Raw genomic sequence first — 18,139 nt, 5'->3', positions numbered from 1 at the left:
TCTGGGCTGATGGTGCTGAGATCTGCAGGGAGAGATCCAGGTCCTTGGACCCTCTGCGTGCTCAGCCGCTGCCTCGTTGCTTCTGCGATTTGCCAGCAAGGTGAATTCACTGAGAGCCGCTGCAGGCGGCACTGTTCCATGCGGAGTGCTACGGTGCTGGCCAGCCCCTGGCAGAGGAGCTGGAGGACTTTCCCCTAAGTCTCAGCACCCTGGTAGTGAGATGGGTCACGAAGCTGCAGAAGGGCCTGCAAGGGTCTGTGGGGCCTGCTCAGACTCGCAGGACAAAGGTGCGCAGGTCTCAGGCCCGAACAAGCACACCCAGACTGAGCCCAGGACTGAATGCCCGGTCTGGCCCCTGCTGCGTCAGGGCTGGAGGAGTCCTGGTCCCTCGTCCTGTGGTGTGGGCCAACCAGCCCACCGGTGGGACCTGGGGGTTGCCAGGAAAATGCTGTGCCCACGGCCTTCCCAGGGCGTGGCCTCACTATCAAGGTCCCGGCAAGCCCAGTCTGGGAGAGGTGCCCAGCCTCTCGCTCGGCCTGCAGCCTTTCCTCTGTGTGGTCCTCATTCACTTCCTCAGAGGCCTTGCTCTCCCCACTGTCTTCTGCTCCCCAACCTGGCAGACTCTTAATTGCTCTCAGGGCAATTTGTGGAGGCCCCTGGGAGGCGTGCTGCTGGGAGGCTTCCCGCAGGCCAGAGATGGCTTTGGAGGAGTCTGTTCTCAGTGCCCACGGGACTCCGCCTGGGAAGGGCCCAGCCTGACTACTGCCCACTGCCATCCCCGTCCACCGCCATCCACCCTCTCCCGGGCATGGTGGCCACGTGTCTCTGCCACGTGGTGTTTCTCTGTGTGGAGGCTTGCATTTGTAGGAGTTCTTATTTTTAAAGATCGTTTTCTAAACTCTCTCTCTCTTTTGGGTACCGTGGACTGAACTCAGGGTGCCAGGGATTGAACTTGGGGCATTCAACCACAGAACCACATCCCCAGCCCTATTGAAGCCAGAATTAAAGACAGGCAGTTAGTGTAGAATAGGGAATCAAGTCAAACTGAGAAAATGGAGGCCAATCTGAGTCTGGGAAGTTGGAAACGCCCCTGGGAGATTGGAATGTTCCTGTCTCCAGAGCCCTTGGATACCTCCCCTCCCCAAAAATGTTGTTAACGAAGGCAACTCCCGAGCAGACAGAGGGCTACAGATGAAAGCCCCCTGGGCTGCCACTCCCTTCCTGCCTAGCATTCTGCTTTGGCCCTTCCAACCCGCCTGCCCACCCACTGACCTGCCAATCCACCGACATCTTCCCGTCACTATACAGGATGGGAGGACATGAACAAGATAAAGGAGAAGAAAGCAGAAGAACAAGGGAAACTTTAGATGTATAGAGAGGACAGGACTTCCTCCTCCTCACTCAAAGGTCCCGCCTTTGGGCCCACTTCTTCCACCTAGAAGTCTGTCTTACTATCCTTTAATAAAGCTTCTTACTTCTACTCTACGCTTGCCTCAGCGTGCTTCTCTGGTGTTTTACTTCAACATATGAGGAGGCTGGACTCATCAAGGCAAACTGATAACCAGTGGTATCACTATTTTATATATTTTTTTAGAGACAGGGTCTCACTGAGTTCCTTAGCATCTCGCTGTTGCTGAGACTGGTTTTGAATCTAGGATCCTCCTGTCTCAGCCTCCCTAGCTGCTAGGATTACAGGTGTGCACTGCTGCCTTTCCAAATATCTCTTGAGGTGTAATTTATGCAGTGACTTGCACACAGGCTGTGTGTTGAATTTGATGATTTTGACCAAGTGCACATGCATGGAACCTGTACTCATCAAGATATGGCTTCCTTGGTTCGGGGTGTCTTGCATGTCCTTTCCTATTGATCCTTGCTTGGCTGTGATTCTTTCATTGCAGATTAGCTTCATTTGCTCTGGCACAGGTTTCTGGCCCAGTATGCTTTGGAGGCAGTGTAAAGTATAAAGCCACCTGCCTCTCTCGTTACAGGAATTTCCAGCCTCCCCACCACCTGTCAATCTGCGCTCTGCCCACCTCCTACGTTACAGGAATTTCAGGCTTATGCTGCCGCCCATTTTCCTGTTTCCCACGTTACATCCTAACATGCTATTGTTCATCAGTCAGCTTGCAAGAATTCTCCTCCGCTATTGGTTCCTTCCAGCCTGCGAGATTCCAATATCTGGGAGAAGCCATATTGCCATCTTTCTTTGCCCCTTCTTTTTGCCCTGAGCAGATGTGCCAATCGTCCGCAGAAATAAAGTCTCTTGCGTGAGACCTCGTGTCTGTGGAGCATCTTTTCTGGGAGCTATTGGCGAGCCACAACCGAGCCAAGCGAGTGAGCGGCAGTTCAGCGGGATCCCAACCTGAGCTGCATTTTTCCCCTAACATCTGGTGCCGAGACCCATGATGGTCTTCCCGCTGACTAAGCAAGCAGAATCCCATCCAACAGCCCCAGCACCTACGGATAGAGGCTCACCTTCCATTTACTTGGATGCCCCGTTTTCTGCATGCAACACGGACTCCAAATTGATGAGTTCCCCTTAGGCAGGTCCCCTGACCACTTAAACACATCTTGCCTGATCTGAGAAGCGGCCGTTGAATATCCAGGTCTCTCAAGACTGCCGAGGTGTGGGGGGTGCCTCCAACCACGACTTTCAAAGTTACGGTTGGTCCCTATAGTTGGTCCTAGTTGCTGGGTGAATTCCTGATTTTATGGTGCTGAGATTCTTTCTCAGGTTTGAGGCTCATCTTATATTTTTTTCATCTCACTTGAAATCCTGGCCAGGTCCTCAAACTCTCTCGGCTAATGCCTGGTAGACCCTGGTACTGTGTGACGACCAGACCTGTGTACTAACCTTCTCATTGCCTAGCACGTGGTCGTGGGACGCCATTGATCACTAACTAGGTGGGTCTCAGTCTTCACCATGGGATCCAGGACTTCCAGCCCAGCAAACTCGCCCCTGAGATGTTTATTAAACAATCTCAAACCCCTTCACCTGTTCCCTGAATTAGAGCTAAATTGTCCTTTAGATAGTAAGTCAGGATGGTCTATTTATGACACCTTAATTCTAGCTTATACTAGGTAAAATTATATGCCTAATTATACTAGTTATAATTAAGTACATGTGTGGGCGACCTGGTGAATGGAAAGGGACTCTTCCCCTTCGTGTTTTTCCTTTCTTTCTTGCTGAACCTAACACGTTCTCTTGGCTTCTCCTCCCCTTTTAACCCTTTCTCTTCCGAGTTTGATCCAGCTGATGCGTCATCTCCTTACAGGCCTCCTACTTAGAAGCCCCTGTCCATTCCTCTCCTTGGCCTCATTCCGTTTCTCCTTCCGCTCCTCCACTCAGCCCACCAAGTCCCCCTCCACGCGGTCCTGTGACCATGTCCTAGCTCCTTTACGGGAGGTGGCTGGCGCGGAGGGAGTAATCAGAGTCCATGTTCCCTTTTCACTGCCCGATCTGTCTCAAATAGAGAAGCGGCTAGGCTCCTTCACCTCCAACCCTGCAACCTTCATTAAGGAATTTCAGCACCTTACCCAGCCTTATGACCTTACCTGGCATGACATTTACATGATCATGTCCAACACCCTGAGGAGTGCAGGAGAGTCTGGGAACAGGTGCGCAATTATGCAGATGAGATTCATCAATCGACCCCAACCCACCCCATTGGGGCTGGGCCTGTAATACCGAGGCTGGGTGTCTACAGCGGGATAGGTTTCAAACCTGCGTCCTTGCAGGTCTACGAAAGGCTGCTATTAAACCCATTAACTATGATAAACTTCAGGAAGTAATACAGGACAGAGATGAAAACCCGTCAGCATTTCTAAGCCGCGTTACAGAGGCCATGCTCAGGTACACTAACCAGGATCCCGAAACCCCAGAGGGACGGCAGCTACTTATGACTTATTACTTTTCCCAAAGTTACCCCTGACATAAAGGTTAAATTGAGGCAGTTGGATAGGGGGCCCCTTACCCCACAGCCACAGGTTCTAGCAGTGGCATTCAAGGTTTATAACAGAAGGGAAGAAAAAAACAAAAATTAAAATACCAAATGCTGGCCAAAGCGTTTCAGCCAGCTAGACCTGCCCAACTGTCCACCGCTAGGGGCGCCCAAGCTCCCAGAAGACCTCCAAGCCTATGCCTCAAGAGGGCCACTGGGCATGAGCCTAGCCCCAATCCCCGGCAGCTCCCAAGTCCTTTTCCAAGATGCCACCAACTGGGACATTGGGCAACGGATTGCCCTGGTGCTCAGAGAAGTGCCAGGTCATCCTTGGCCCCTCCCTCCGCGACTTGCTGGGATTGGCAATGGATGAATGCAAGGGGCCCGGACTTCTGCACCCGACGACCATCACCACTCAGGAGCCCCGGGTGACCCTTACGGTGGCAGGCCGGCAGATCCCTTTCCTTAAGACACTGGAGCCACCTTCTCAGTGCTGTGGGAGTTTTGGGACCCACTTCCCCTGCCAAATCCTCTATTGTCAGGGTAGAGGGAAAACCATATAACCCCTTACAAACCCCTCCAATAAGCTGCCATATAGGACAAGTTGGCTTTACTCATTCTTTTTTGATAATTCCTTCATATCCCATTCCCCTTCTGGGAAGGGACATCCTAACCAAAGTGGGTGCCTCTATTCCTTCTCACCCACCATGCGCCTCAGCCAAGACTCTTCTGCTGTTCCTCTCCTCATGACCCTGCAGGAATATACAGCTCAAACAGAGTCATATCCCCTTCCTCCCTCCCTGGTTGACCCCAAGGTCTGGGACACTCCTACACCCCCTGTAGCTAAATGCTCACCTGTACTCATTCATCTAAAGAACCACAACATCCTACCCAGCCCAGGCCCAATATCCCCCTCCCCAAAGGAGCCTTATAGGACTTCAACCCAATCATCCAGGATTTAAGGCAGAAAGGCTTCCTGCGCCTGCCAACTCACCTTATAACACTCCCATCCTGGCTGTTAGGAAGCCTAATGGATCTTACCGTCTAGTGCAAGACCCCCACATCATTAACTCCGCAGTGGTCCCCATCTTTCCATTGTATCCAATCCTTACACCCTGCTTTCTTCTATCCCTTCTTCCACCACATATTTCTCAGTGCTGGATTTGAAGAATGCATTTTTACTGTCCCACTTCACCCCGATTCACAGGATTCTCTTTGCTTTTACTTGGACTGACCCTTTCACTCGAGCTTCTTCTCAGCTGACCTGGACAGTTCTCCCATGGGATTCCGAGACAGCCCCCATCTCTTTGGCCAACGTTATCTCAGGATCTTGCTCTCACATTCATTTCCTCCTTTCTCTTACAGTATGTTGATGATCTTCTTCTATGTAGTCCCCTCTCTTGAGGACTCCCAAAGGGACACAATTAAGCTTTTAAACTTTCTGGCTGACAGGGGTTAGGGTTTCTCCAGCAAAAGTGCAACTTTCCCAGCCTCAGGTTGTTTACTTGGTGTCAGCCTCTTTCCTGGATTAAGGCCATCACTGTAGAGAGAAAAGCATTAATACAGGACATGCCCACTCCATCCACCAAGGAAGAAATCCTTTCCTTTTTGGGATTAGCAGGATACTTACGATCCTGGGTCCCCGATTTTCCATCCTGGCAGCTCCCCTATATGAGGCTTCAAAGGGTACTCCCACTGAACCTCTCCTCAACACAGTGAAAGCCCCTTTCCAGATCTTAAGGAAAGCCCTTCTTCAGCCCCAGCCCTACACCTCCCTGACTTACCAAACTATTCTACCTGTTTGTCTCTGAGAAAAGCGGGTTCACCCTGGGGGTCTTAGGACACATGTTTGGTCCCACTTTTGGGCCAATAGCATACCTGTCAAAGAGGTTAGACCCCACTATAAGGGGCTGGGTACCATGTCTTAGAGTATTAGCAGCAGCATTTGTCTTGATTAAGGAATCAAAAAAAAAAAAAAACAAAAAAAAAAAACTCTCTTTTGGGGCTCCCACTGAAGTGCTCTCACCTCATCATCTGACTAAGCTTCTTACTTATAAAGGTCTGCAAATGCTACCACCGTGTCGGGTGTTAGCCTTACAAACTGCTCTTATCGAGGACTCTTCCATTTCCTTTAACATGCTCCTTTAAATCCAGCCACCCTCTTACCCCTACCTTCCAACATACATGCTTCTGCAACCCATAGCTGCCTTGAGACCTGGAGGAGTTACTTCCCTGCCCCTCTGACGTCCAGGAAGGGGCTCTACGCAACCCTACTTTCATATGGTTCACTGATGGAAGCTCTTATCTCCATAAAGGGATCTGCTGAGCTGGATATGCCATTGTCTCTCTTAAAAAGGTAATAGAGTCAGGGCCACTACCCAACAACACCACCAACCAACAGGCAGAACTGATTGCCCTTACCCGCACATTCACCCTCGCAAAGGGACAATCCCTCACAGCCTACACCGACTCCAGATATGCTTTTCACATTATCCTCTCTCATGCTGCTATCTGGAAAGAGAGGCCTTCTTACTACAAAGGAAACTCCATCACTGACTCTAGTTACACTCTAAAACTCCTCCAGGCTCTTCGCCTCCCAGCAACTATAGGCCTTGTACATTGCAGCCCATCAGACACATCAATCATTCACCTCTTCAGGTAACAACAAGGCAGATGAGGAGGCTTAAAGGGCTGCCCTCTCGTCCGTGCCAGCCCCTATTATGGCTCTCCATGATCCTTTGTCTCCACCCTCCCCAACAGGGAAATACTTTCCCATCTCCATCGTCTGTTTCACCCAACCTTTCTTCACTCTTACAATTTGCTAAAGCTCATCTGCAACTGTCCTCCTCTGATATCTCATGTCTGAAGGAACTCTCCTCCTGTGTGAAGTCTGCCTGCGAACAAATCCTACAGCTGTCAGGCCCCCCATTTTTCCGACTCAGCAAGCCCATGGCACCATTCCAGGGGTAGACTGGCAACTGGATTTCACTCACATGCCCACAGTAAGAAAATCTAAATACCTATTGGTTTGATAGACACCTTCTCAGGATGGATTGAAGCCATCCCCACCTCCAACAAAAAGGGCGATAACTATCTCTACCTTCATCCTTCATGAAATCATTCCTCGCTTTGGAGTACCTACTTCCTTCCAGTCAGATAATGGACCTGAATTCATTTCCCAAGTCACCCAACTTGAGCATCCAGAGTGGACTGAGACCCCTGTGCCCTTCCTTCTTGCCTCGTCTGCAGGAGACAGGCAGCAGAAAGCAAGTGGCTTGACTCATGGGAGACCTTCGTGGGGTCAGCCAGGAAGGGTGGTCAAGCTGCTCTCTGTGCCCATGGCCTGGGGCGTATCCCTGCCTGGAGGCCCTGCTGGCCCTCCTGGTCTCTAGGCTGCTTAAGAGGGATGTATCCTGGGGCTGGGTGAATGGCCCCATAGCTCCCCACCCTCATGAGGGGCTGAGGCTGGCCCTGGACTGACCTGGACCGGGGATTCTCAGCCCTGCCTGTCCTTCCCCACCCCTGAGCAGTGAGGACCTGGGGAGTGACTCAGAGGGCTCATCTCCTGAGTCCTATGTGCTTACAGGGTGTGTGGACCCCACCTGGCCTGGCCCAGCTCTCTGACTTTAAGCTCATCTTCCAAGCTTCAGGGAATATCTACAAAATGCTGGTGTGGCAAGAGACCATAGAGGACCCCGTGGTGCCTGGTGCCCTCACTGTACAGGCAGGCCTCCCACCCACACACCACACGTGGTTGGCTCGAAACCGAGCAGAGGCATCCTCCTCATCTGTGGGGTACTGGAGGAAGCCAGAGGTTGCTGCGTGGGGTGGCCACAGGAGGGCGATTGGGCCCCACACAGAGCAGAAGTTACAGTTTCTTTCTTCTTTTGGTCCAGGCAGTTCAGTTTGTCAACTGCAAACGAGTTCTAAAGGACAGCCTTGTCTGAGTCAGGGCTGAGCTGACCTCGGTGCCGACCCCAGTCAGGCCCCTAGCCCGGGGAGAAGTGACTGCTGGACGACGAAGTTGCCTGTGGGCGACAGGGTGAGGGCTGGTGAGGCCTCTGAGGGGTGTCCAGCCCACCAGCTCAGGTGCAGCTGGTAGGTGCCCCAAGGTGTTTAGGAAGTGGCCTTAGGAAGCAGCCTCGTGGGGAAGACAAGGTTGCTCCTTCCAGGGCAATGCTGGCTGGTCTTTGCCTCCCTTCTCTTGGGATTTCCTTTTGCGGGATGTGCCCCTACATGGCTGCCTGTGGCCTGTGCACTCCTGGGGCAGGGGCCACACAGCGGGGTGTGGGCCTCTGCCTGGGCAGGTGTCTGGAGCAGGCCTGAGCTGGCCCATTGTGGTGACTGGATGCAGACTGGCACTGATGAAGCACATCTGCACAGGACTGCACTGAGGGTCTGCAGAAGAGGCAGCAGCCAAGGGACCCACGAACCTCACTGGGTGGTAGATGCTGCTGGTTCACAGGAAGAGGGTAAGCGCTCTGGGGGCAGAGGGCTGGTCAAAGTGTATGTGCACGTGAGTGTGCAATGTGTGTGTGCAAGTCCAGGGAGAGGGAGGGAGCAAGAGGGTGCCTCTGGGATCAGCAGACCCCGGAGTGACTGGTGAGCAGCACCTTGAGCTCGGGCCCTTAGGGCTGCAGGATGTATTAACCAGCCTTTCCTGTTCCCACCTGCCCCTCTCCTGCCCACTGGCTTCTGGCCAGGAGGGGGCGCCAGTGACACAGCTTTTCAAAAGTCACATTTTGGGAAGACTGCCTCCCTCCTTCTAAGCTGGCAAATGCACTCAGGTTACCGCCCCAGGCAGGGAGGAGCCGCGCCATTCATGGGTTCCACCCCTGAAGGCTGTCCTGTGGGGGCGCTTTATGGGGTTCAATGATCAGGACGTTCTACTAGGACCCTGTCTAGTTGTGGGAGGAAACGCTCAAACAGGACCTATGTCCATTTCATCCGTGAAAAGCTGATTGTTGCTGCCCTTTCAAAGACTCCTTGACTCTAGAATAAGGACTAGCTGACATCCACAGGCACTCTGGCCTTTCCTGCCAGGACAGGTGTGATCTGTGCTGCCCTCCACTTGCTCCCACCGGATGCTGGGCCAGCCTGGGTTCCTGGGGGTGTAGTACCAGGTGAGTAGACCCCAAAGGGGGGGAAGGCTGGTGCCTTCGTTCCTCAGCCCCCTTCTGCCGCCTGGTGCTGCCCCACAGGACTGAGCATGCTCTGAGCGGAGGCCAGAACCTGTTCATACAGGGGCCCTTCATCCTGCTGGATTTCCAGGAGCCTAGGGGCCTGCGAGTGGGGATCTTCTTGCTCTTCCTGGTCATGTACCTGCTCACGGTGGCTGGGAACCTGGCCATCGTCTCCCTGGTCGGGGCATATCGGTGCCTCCAGACGCCTATGTCCTTCTTCCTGTGCAACCTCTCCTTCCTGGAGATCTGGTTCACCACCGCCTGTGCGCCAGAGACGCTGGCCCCCTTGGCTTCCAGGGTTGGAGCCATCTGCATGGCAGGCTGCGCGCAGATGTACTTCATCTTCTCACTCGGGTGCACTGAGTGCTTCCTGCTGGCCGTGATGGCCTACGCTGCTGCCTGGCCATCTGTCTGCCGCTGCGCTACGCTGGCATCGTGATGCCAGGCCTGTGGCGCGGCTTGCGCTGGGCTCCTAGCCGTGTGGTTTCTCCGCCATCGCGGTACCTGCTGCGCTCATCGCGCACCTCTCCTGCGGTTCACGGGTCATCAACCACTTCTTCTGCGACATCGCGCCTGGATCCTGCTCTCCTGCACCCACACGCGGTGGTGGAGCTGGCGTCCTTTGGTGTCGCCTTCTGCGTCACCCTGGGCTCTCACGCTGGTCTCCTACGCCGCATCATCACCACCATCTCAGGATCCCTTTGGCCCAGGGCCGGCGCCGCGCCTTCTCCACCGGCTTGTCCCACCTCACGGTGGTGCTCATCTGGTACGGCTCCACCATTTTCCTGCACATGAGGACCGGCAGAGAGCTCCCTGGACCTGACCAAGGCGGTCACTCCAGTGCTGAACCCCTTCATGCACACCCTGCGCAACAAGGACGTGAAGGAGGCGCTCTGCAGGACACTGTGGGGGACGTGAGGGGCGCAGCTGCCCCCTGCCCTGCCCTTGCTCGTGCTCAGGGTGGAGTCAGTTCTGGGACGACACCCAACCCTTGCTGTTGAGACGTGTCCATCGCTGCCTGGGCCATCCTTGGGGCTCTGTCATCCATAAAGTGGTACTTGCCTCCCATGCCTGGGGGGAGTTTCTGCCCGTCTCACAGGCCTTTCCCAGGGACTGGGATTTGGGTTCTGGGCAGATTCTGGAAGAGAAATGGGGCGTAAGCCCCCAGGAGGTGTCTCTGGAGGAGCCTGCAGCACTGCAGTGCATTGCCAGGCCCTCAGCACCAGGGGCTGGCCAGCATCTGGGAACTGGAGGTCTGAGTCTGGGGCCAGCAGACTCTTGCCACCCTCCAGCCTTCACCACCCTCACTGGGGAAGAGCAGCCTGAGCCCTCTGGGGTGTGCTGGTAGGGGTTGACCACAGTGGCCAGAGTGCAGAGGGACCTGCCGTGGAAGCCTCTCTGAGGAGCCTGTTAGGGCTGCTTGGGGTCAGCGTGTGGTCTGCCTCACGATGGGGGTCCTCAGAGCGCACCTCACACCACCCACGGCCCTGAGCTGCGGGAGCAGAGGGGCAGGCGGGGTCAGAGTCGGACTGCGGCTCGGTGCTCCTCGGTGGAGCAGACTAGGGGGTGGCCTCAGGCTCCGGTCCGAGCCTCTGGGAGGGCTGGTCTGACCTGCCAGCCTGTCCTTACTTCTCTTGGAGCAGCATGGGTGGGGCCAGTCAGGTACCTACTGCCAGCTCTGCTGCCTCATCTCCAAGCCCTGCGATGTCTGGATCCGGGGGCGCCTTGTGAGCATGAGAGGGCAGCATGTCCAGCGTGCTCAGAACTGGCCCGGGAGTGGGCCCAGGAGGTACTACTGTTAGTATTGTTTCTGTAATTCAGCAGAACCGTGCACAGGTTGTTCCCTTGTCTCTCTGATTTTACCTGAGATGACTGACAGGGGCTCTGTCCTCCGCCCAAAGTCCACTCTAATCTCCCAGCACCAAGGACCCCTGGGAACTAGACTCTTTCTAGGTGGCCTGGATCAAAAACGAGGGCCCCCGGTAACACTGAGTTTGCACCTGTAGCCGCAGGTCCACTCAGGTCCCATGACTGGCTGGATGGTCAGCCAGGTGGGGGGCATGAGCTGGCTGAGCCTGCCTGGCAGTGGCGGACCAGAGCTGCTGTGCAGAGGGTCCTAGCCCAGCCCTGCTGCCCTCTCTGCTGCTCAGGGGGTGCTGGAGCTCCCCACAGCTGAAACAGGGCCTGCTGATGGGGTCCCTGGGTCTTGGCTCAAGTTCCACTTCTGGAACCCATTGCAGACCCACCTCCTTCAACAGGTTTCACCTCCTGTTCCTCTTCAAGGTCCAACCTAATGCCTCTGTGCTCCGCCCTCTCCTCCAGCTTGGGAGCCCAGGAGGGGGGTGGGTTCTGATGGCTTCTTTGTGCAGTGACTTATGCCTAGGATAGGGTGGGCCACATGGGCCTGCAGACATCTGTCCAGGGCCTGGAGGAACCATCACTGACACCAGAGTTGGGGTTTCCAGAGGCCCCTTTCTCCTGGGGCCAAAGGACACACTGGTCCCAGGGACTGTGTGGTGGCCCACTCGTGGCTGCTGATAACTGTGTAGTGTTTGTGCTTTGTGTAGTTGCTTTCCAAGTGAATTAAAGAGCACCCTGATTTCATCAGTTCATGTCTTTGTTAACCTGGCAAGGCCCTCATTAGCAGGGCTTCATGACCTCTCAGCCTCACTTGGAGGACAGGGGCAGTGGCAGGAGAGGCAGGGACCCGCACTGGGACCCACTTTGCAGCAGCCACGGACCCCAGCAGGGCAGCCCCCTCTATGCGCTGGGGACCAAGCCTTCCACGCGCGAGGCTTTGGGGGACTGCAGATCCAAGCTGTGACACATGGTCCAGATGTCTGGCTGGGGTCGCCTTCCTCTGGTAAGGTGAGGGGGTGCCCCAAACTTTGCAGTTAAAGAGCTCGGCTTCCGGGTCCTCTGACTCCGTGATGGCAGACCCCCAGTGCAGTGCTGGCGCCAGGCAGGGCCACGCCCGCAGCTCCGTCTCACACCTGCCGGCGCCTCAGGTGGACCTCGGCTCATTCCCCTCCTTTCTTTTACTGTTGGCCTTTCTTCCGGGAGCGGCTGGGCGCTCTTCTCGACAGGCCTGGTGGCTTCAATGTGCTTTTGAGGGTGAACCAGTCATGTGCCCAGTTCGCTCCTTGCTGTGGGACCTTTGTGCTGGCCACTGCTGGGTGGCTGAAGTTGGGCTGTGGACTGGCTTTGGTAGAGATTTGATGGATGAGTTTGGGAGAGTAATAACAGGTGCAGGTACCTCTTGAACAGGGCGCAGCTAAATCACATGGATGAGGCAGGTGAAGGCCTGGTGACTGCATGCTGGGGGCTCGGGTGGGTGGGCCAGGGAGGGCACATTCTCAGAACACAGGCACAGTGCAGAGAATGGAATTACAGACCACAGACCATTCGCTCCAGTGCATCATGAACCACGTCCAGTCTCATCTTGCCCCCACCCCCCACCCCTGGGTCACCCAACGTTCGTCCGAGATACAGATTTATACACATGGAGAACTGAGAAATGAGGATGTGATTTGAAAACAGCAAAGTCATTGTCACACCTGAAAGCAGCACAGGGCCCTGAGCGCAGGGGGATTTTTTGTTGCTGGGGCTTGAACCCAGGGCCTTGTGAATGCCAGGCAAGCGCTCTGCCAACTGAGCTGCGTGCCAGCCTGTGGGGCCTCTCTCCTTGCATTTATGTGGCCTCCTGGTTGCTCTATACGGTTGAGCCTGACAGCCTTCAGTGCTTGGGAGGCAAGCCAGTTACTATACGGACAGTGCAGAGCTGTGGACCTGGGGGGCGGCCAGGTAGGGCTCACACAGGAGAAAGAGTCCATGTGGAGGATCATGGGCATCCAGGGTTGCTGCCCTGTCCATCCAGCCTCAGCAGCTGGGAACACGTGAGGCTGGGCCCCAGGTGGTGACTGGGAGGGGGGCAGCTGCCTGAGCAGTCTGCTCCTGGCACTGGACCCTGCCCACCCTCATGCCCACTGCCTATCTGTGGCCCATGCCACAAGGTAGGTGCTTCTGACCTGTGAGGCCAGTGGGCAAAGCCTCCATCTCACATGGTGCTGTGAGAGGAAGTCCTCAAAGATCCCTGCAGGGGACGCCTGCTGAGGGACACTTCCTGAGGGACAACTGCTGAGGGACACATGCTGAGGGACACATGCTGAGGGACACCTGCTGAGGGACACATGCTGAGGGACACCTGCTGAGGGACACCTGCTGAGGGACGACGCCTGCTGAGGGACACTTTCTGAGGGACACCTGCTGAGGGACACTTCCTGAGGGACAACTGCTGAGGGACACATGCTGAGGGACACTTGCTGAGGGACACCTGTGAGGGACACATGCTGTGGGACACCTGCCAAGGGACACCTGCCGAGGGACACTTCCTGAGGGACACATGCTGAAGGACACCTACTAGTGGACACATGCTGAGGGACACCTGCTGAGGGACACCTGCTGAGGGACACATGCTGAATGACACATGCTGAGGGACGCATGCTGAGGGACACTTTCTGAGGGACACCTACTAATGGACACCTGCTGAGGGACACTTCCTGAGGGACAACTGCTGAGGGACAACTGCTGATGGATAACTGCTGAGGGACGCCTGCTGAGGGACACTTTCTGAGGGACACCTACTAATGGACACATGCTGAGGGACACTTTTGAGGGACACCTGCTGAGGGACACATGCTGAGGGACACCTGCTGAGGGACACCTGCTGAGGGACACTTCTGAGGGACACCTGCTGAGGGACACATGCTGAGGGACACCTGCTGAGGGGACCCTGCCTGGTTGGAAGGCCTGGGCACACCTGGGTCTCTGCCCAGTACTGATTTTCATGCCCGGCACCTCTGCTGTCCTGCAGGGGTGTCCAGGTAACAGGTGGCAGCATGTCATTTGCAGAGACCTGAGCTGATGGCAGCCCTGCTTGCCTGTTGGGTCCTGCACAGTCAGCAGCCTGCAGCCCCAGGGCACCCTTCCCTGACCTGCTCTTGGCCTGCTGCACCCCAGGGGCTGGCAGCACTGGGTGAGAAATGATTTTGTCTGAGACCTGTGTCTGATAAAAAGTTTGCACTTAGGCCATTGGGGACTTGTGCATAAACCTCTTGGTACCCAATCCAATTTACAGTTTACAAAGATTCCAGACAACTTTTATGAGAGAAGTTCTGAGCGCCAGAGGACCTTGAGCTGCTTTCCCCAGAGCACCATTAAAAAGAGGCTGGAGGCCTGGGGGAGGCTGGGCGGCTCGGGCAGCGGCGCCTGGCCTGCCTTGAGGAAGTTGGGTGGTTTGGGCTCATTAGGCAGAGCAGGGTCCAGAGCACCATTGTGGGTGGTGAAATCTCCCAATTAACAATGCTTCCAGTCTCCATGGAGTCCAGCTCAGAGGAGTTAATCAATTTCAAACAAGCAATTATGCATGGGTGAGGAGCTCTCCTGAGGCACGGCATGTCAGCAGCTGCAGGTGGAGAGTCAAGGGGAGAGCTGACGGTGTCTCCTGCAGAAGTTCCTCCTGTCCAGATGCAGCCCGGGAGAGGCCCTTGGGGCGAGGCAGGCTAGGGCTTCTCAGCTTGGGAGACGCCTCATTTCCTGGTCTTTGTGGAATTTTCCTTCACAAAGCTGAAGCCTGCAGGTGCCTCACAGCTCGCTCAGGAGTCCGGAGCTGGTCACACCACTAAAGCACATGTCCATGCCCGGGAGGCAGCCAAGTCAGGGCAAGAGCTCTGGGTACTGACTGCTCCGTCTGATTCGCCTTTCCTGCGTTCCTGCACAACCTGTGTTTTAAAGGGATGCAGTTTCCTGAGTGTGTACACTTTTATTGAAGAGTAGCACACACTTAGAAATGTGCCAAAGCCATGTGGTATGCTTGATGACTTTCACAAGGGGGACACACCTGCATAGCTGAGCCCACAGCCTCACACTCCCCGAAGGCCCCAGAGCCTGGGCCACTTGGGCCCAGCTTCCACCTTCCCACGGATATGCTCCTTGTCCTGCCTCTCAGGCCCCCGAGTGCAGGTTCTTCCAGGTGTGGGTGGGACTGGTCGGACCTTTCATTTGGCAGCTCCCTGCACAGGCAGACGGTGTCTCCTGCAGGCCCTGCGGGACATGGACGTTGTTCCCATTGTGGGTTCTTATAAACAATGCTGCTCTCATCATTCTATGACTGGGGGAAGTGTGTGCCTAGGAGCAAAGGCCAGGCCATAGCCATGTGCGGTCAGTGTCCGAGAACCATGTAGAATGTTGTCCAGGGCCATGGTCCCACTGCCCGCTCCCCAGGAGGGTGGCAGTGTCCTGCGGCCTTGCTGGCATGTGGCACCACGGCCTCTGTGTTCCAGCTGCAGTGGGGCCAGGACCCTGTGCGTCACACCGTGGTCCATGAGGACCCAGGAGCTGAGCATTTCCTCTTATTTCCTCCCCTGATCCTGGGCTGGGGAGCAGTGGAGGGGTTTTGTGGGACATTCCTCATGCTCACTGGCCTGAACGCTGCTGTTGGTCCTACGATGGTGCCCAGGACAAGGGCCAGCCTGCAGGTGGTGAGCCACATGGCCATCTCTGTCTGCCATCATGCCTCCCAAGAGCTCATGGGAAATGGAGCCAGCAAACTCATCTTATGTCCTGAGACATGCTGGACAGGGCCAGAGTCCACTGTGAGCAGCTCATGCCGTGGGTCCCCTAGGGTCCACTACCAGGCAACACTTGACTCAGATCCTCCCAGCAACTGTGTCTGAGCAAATGTGTAGCTGGCCTGTGCTCAGGTCCCTGTCTGCACACAGGTGTGTCGATCGCACCTGCTTCATGCTTGCTTCTTCGTGAGACAGATGGAATCTCACTCTGCAGGGCCTTGGTGCAGGATTTGGGCTTCCCTGCATAAAATGTCTGTCTTCTGCTTGGTTCAACTGGAAGAAGGAGGGACCTTGGACACATGGCTGTGTGTCCCTTTGGGGGCCAGGGACTGTGAGGTTGCAGTGTGCTTTCTGTGGGAAGCTCGTGGCCCCAGCTCCTTGGCCATTTGTGCTGCTTGCTCTGGGGATGCTATCTGCTGCTATAAATTCTGCTGGGCTTCTCTGCACGTGACTCTTAGGTAAAAACATCCTTTTGGCATAAACACCTCTGGCCTGTGATCTTTCCCTAGTCACTGTGGTCACTGTCACTGTTCACACCTGTACTGACTGGTGTGCACTGCTGTGCAGAGGTCACACTCAGGCAGCTGGTGGGGAGCCCTGGATGGCAGCAGGGTGGTGGCAGGTTTCACAGTGTCTCACAGGCAGCTGGAGAAACCCCTGCCAATCCTTGTCATTCTGAAGCCAGCTCATACTCCAGCACATGTGACATGCAGTCATCCAGTCCCACGACGGGCGACAAACTCTGACCTCGATGACTTACTCTGGGAGGATGGCTTGGAAATAGCTCACGTAAACATAAGCACCCTCAGATTCCTCTGCGCTCTGCTGAGCCCGGGGCTGCACCGGAGGCATCTCCTTGACAGCCGAAAGTGGAATTCCAAGCAGAGCGTTGAAGCTCATCAACAGACATCCTGGGGTCCCATGTTCAGTTAATCCCTCAGAATGGCCCTCCCCTGGGAAATCTGGAAGAGCAGCAGTAAGACCCGCATGCTCAAGGCCCCTAAAGCCAGCCAGACAGCGAGGCCTGCAGGGCCTGGGTCTGAAGATGAGGGAAGCCCAAGGGGGAACCCTAAAATTCGAATCATTTCTCCCTTGGAGGTGCTGCTGATTTGGTAGAGGCACATAGGGAGGACAAAAATTGGAGCTCAGAGCTTGCTGAAGAGGAGAGCTGTGTTGACTAGGCTTGGGCTGGACACTGAGATGGATGGGCATTTAGGGGAAGGTGAACTGAACTAGACCAGCCCTCTCAGCAGTGGTGCAAAGGTGTGGCTGTATAAAGGTCCTGGAGCTTTGGCATTGTGAGTGAGCTGTGCCAGCTCTCTTTCAGGGACAAAGGCAGACATTCCCCAGAGGGCTGGAATACAGGTCAGAGCCTCAAATAAGTGCTATCATTAAAAATACATGTGAATTACCAAACTCAGTCAGAAATAGCCAGACATATGAGGAGACAGGACAAGCAGAAGATCAAGAAAAATAGTAAGTAATAGGAACAGACTCACAGCAACAAGGAGTCCAACAATGGAGCTATCAGAGGGAATTGATAAGGTGTGCATAATATAAGTAAAGGACTGAAATAAAGAATTGAAACTTTTGGCAGAGCAAAGGAAACAAAATAAAAAATGAAACAATATACTCCCCACCCTTGGACATCCTTGAACTGAAAAATACAAAAACTGAACTTAAGAACTGAGTGGATGGGTTTGACAGAAGATGAGACACTATTAAATAGAGAATGAATGAAATGGAGGACAGATTAAAAGAAAACATCCTGACAGAAACAGAGAGACCAAATGATATGAAATGTAGGTGTGGGAGATAAACCTAGCTCACAGCCTGCACCCTCGGAACACACTCTTTCCGTGAGCATGTGAAACATTTGCCTGCTATGCTGACTCATGCAGTAATCACTGCCTTACTTCCTATGGGTTCCCACCCTTTATGCCATCTATGTGACCTGGCAAACACCCTCCAAATTTGTACACTTAAAGTAAGAACAATTGGCTGGACATTTCTCAGGTCGGTCTCACCTGGCTCATTTTCTACAAGTAGCTCATTCACATGGTGGGCAAGGGAGCAGCAGCAGCCGAGCTGCTTTCCACATCTTTCATTCAGGCATCTTCATGGCCTGGTGGTTTCAGGGTCCTCGGGGGCACATCAGCTTCCACCAGGAGGCTGCCCAATATCACATCATCGCACTCTCTTGGTCAAAGCAAGTCCAAGACCAGCACAGGATCAGGGCATGAAAAGTGAGGCTGCACCCATGGATGGTGTGAGTCGCAGTGCTACCTGTGGAAGGTAGATACAGTCATTGGCTCAAAAGATACACATTTTCATTAAACAAATGCTTTGGGATAATTTTCTCCCAGGTTGTAGCTCATTTGTTCAT

General features: G+C 54.7%; 1 pseudogene across 1 annotated transcript; it reads left to right on the top strand.

Annotated features, from left to right (window-relative positions):
• The first annotated feature begins 4,306 nt into the window (after positions 1–4,306).
• On the top strand, positions 4,307–10,042 carry LOC306660316 (olfactory receptor 287-like; annotated as a pseudogene). Its single transcript has 3 exons — positions 4,307–4,381; positions 7,528–7,736; positions 9,143–10,042. The product of its transcript is annotated as an olfactory receptor 287-like (transcript).
• Positions 10,043–18,139: the final 8,097 nt, after the last annotated feature.

The sequence above is a fragment of the Sciurus vulgaris genome (assembly GCF_902686455.1).
Source record: "Sciurus vulgaris genome assembly, chromosome: 4".
Classification (NCBI taxonomy): domain Eukaryota; kingdom Metazoa; phylum Chordata; class Mammalia; order Rodentia; family Sciuridae; genus Sciurus; species Sciurus vulgaris.
Note: the sequence above shows the minus strand (reverse complement) of the source record. Positions and strands in the feature narration are given on the sequence as shown.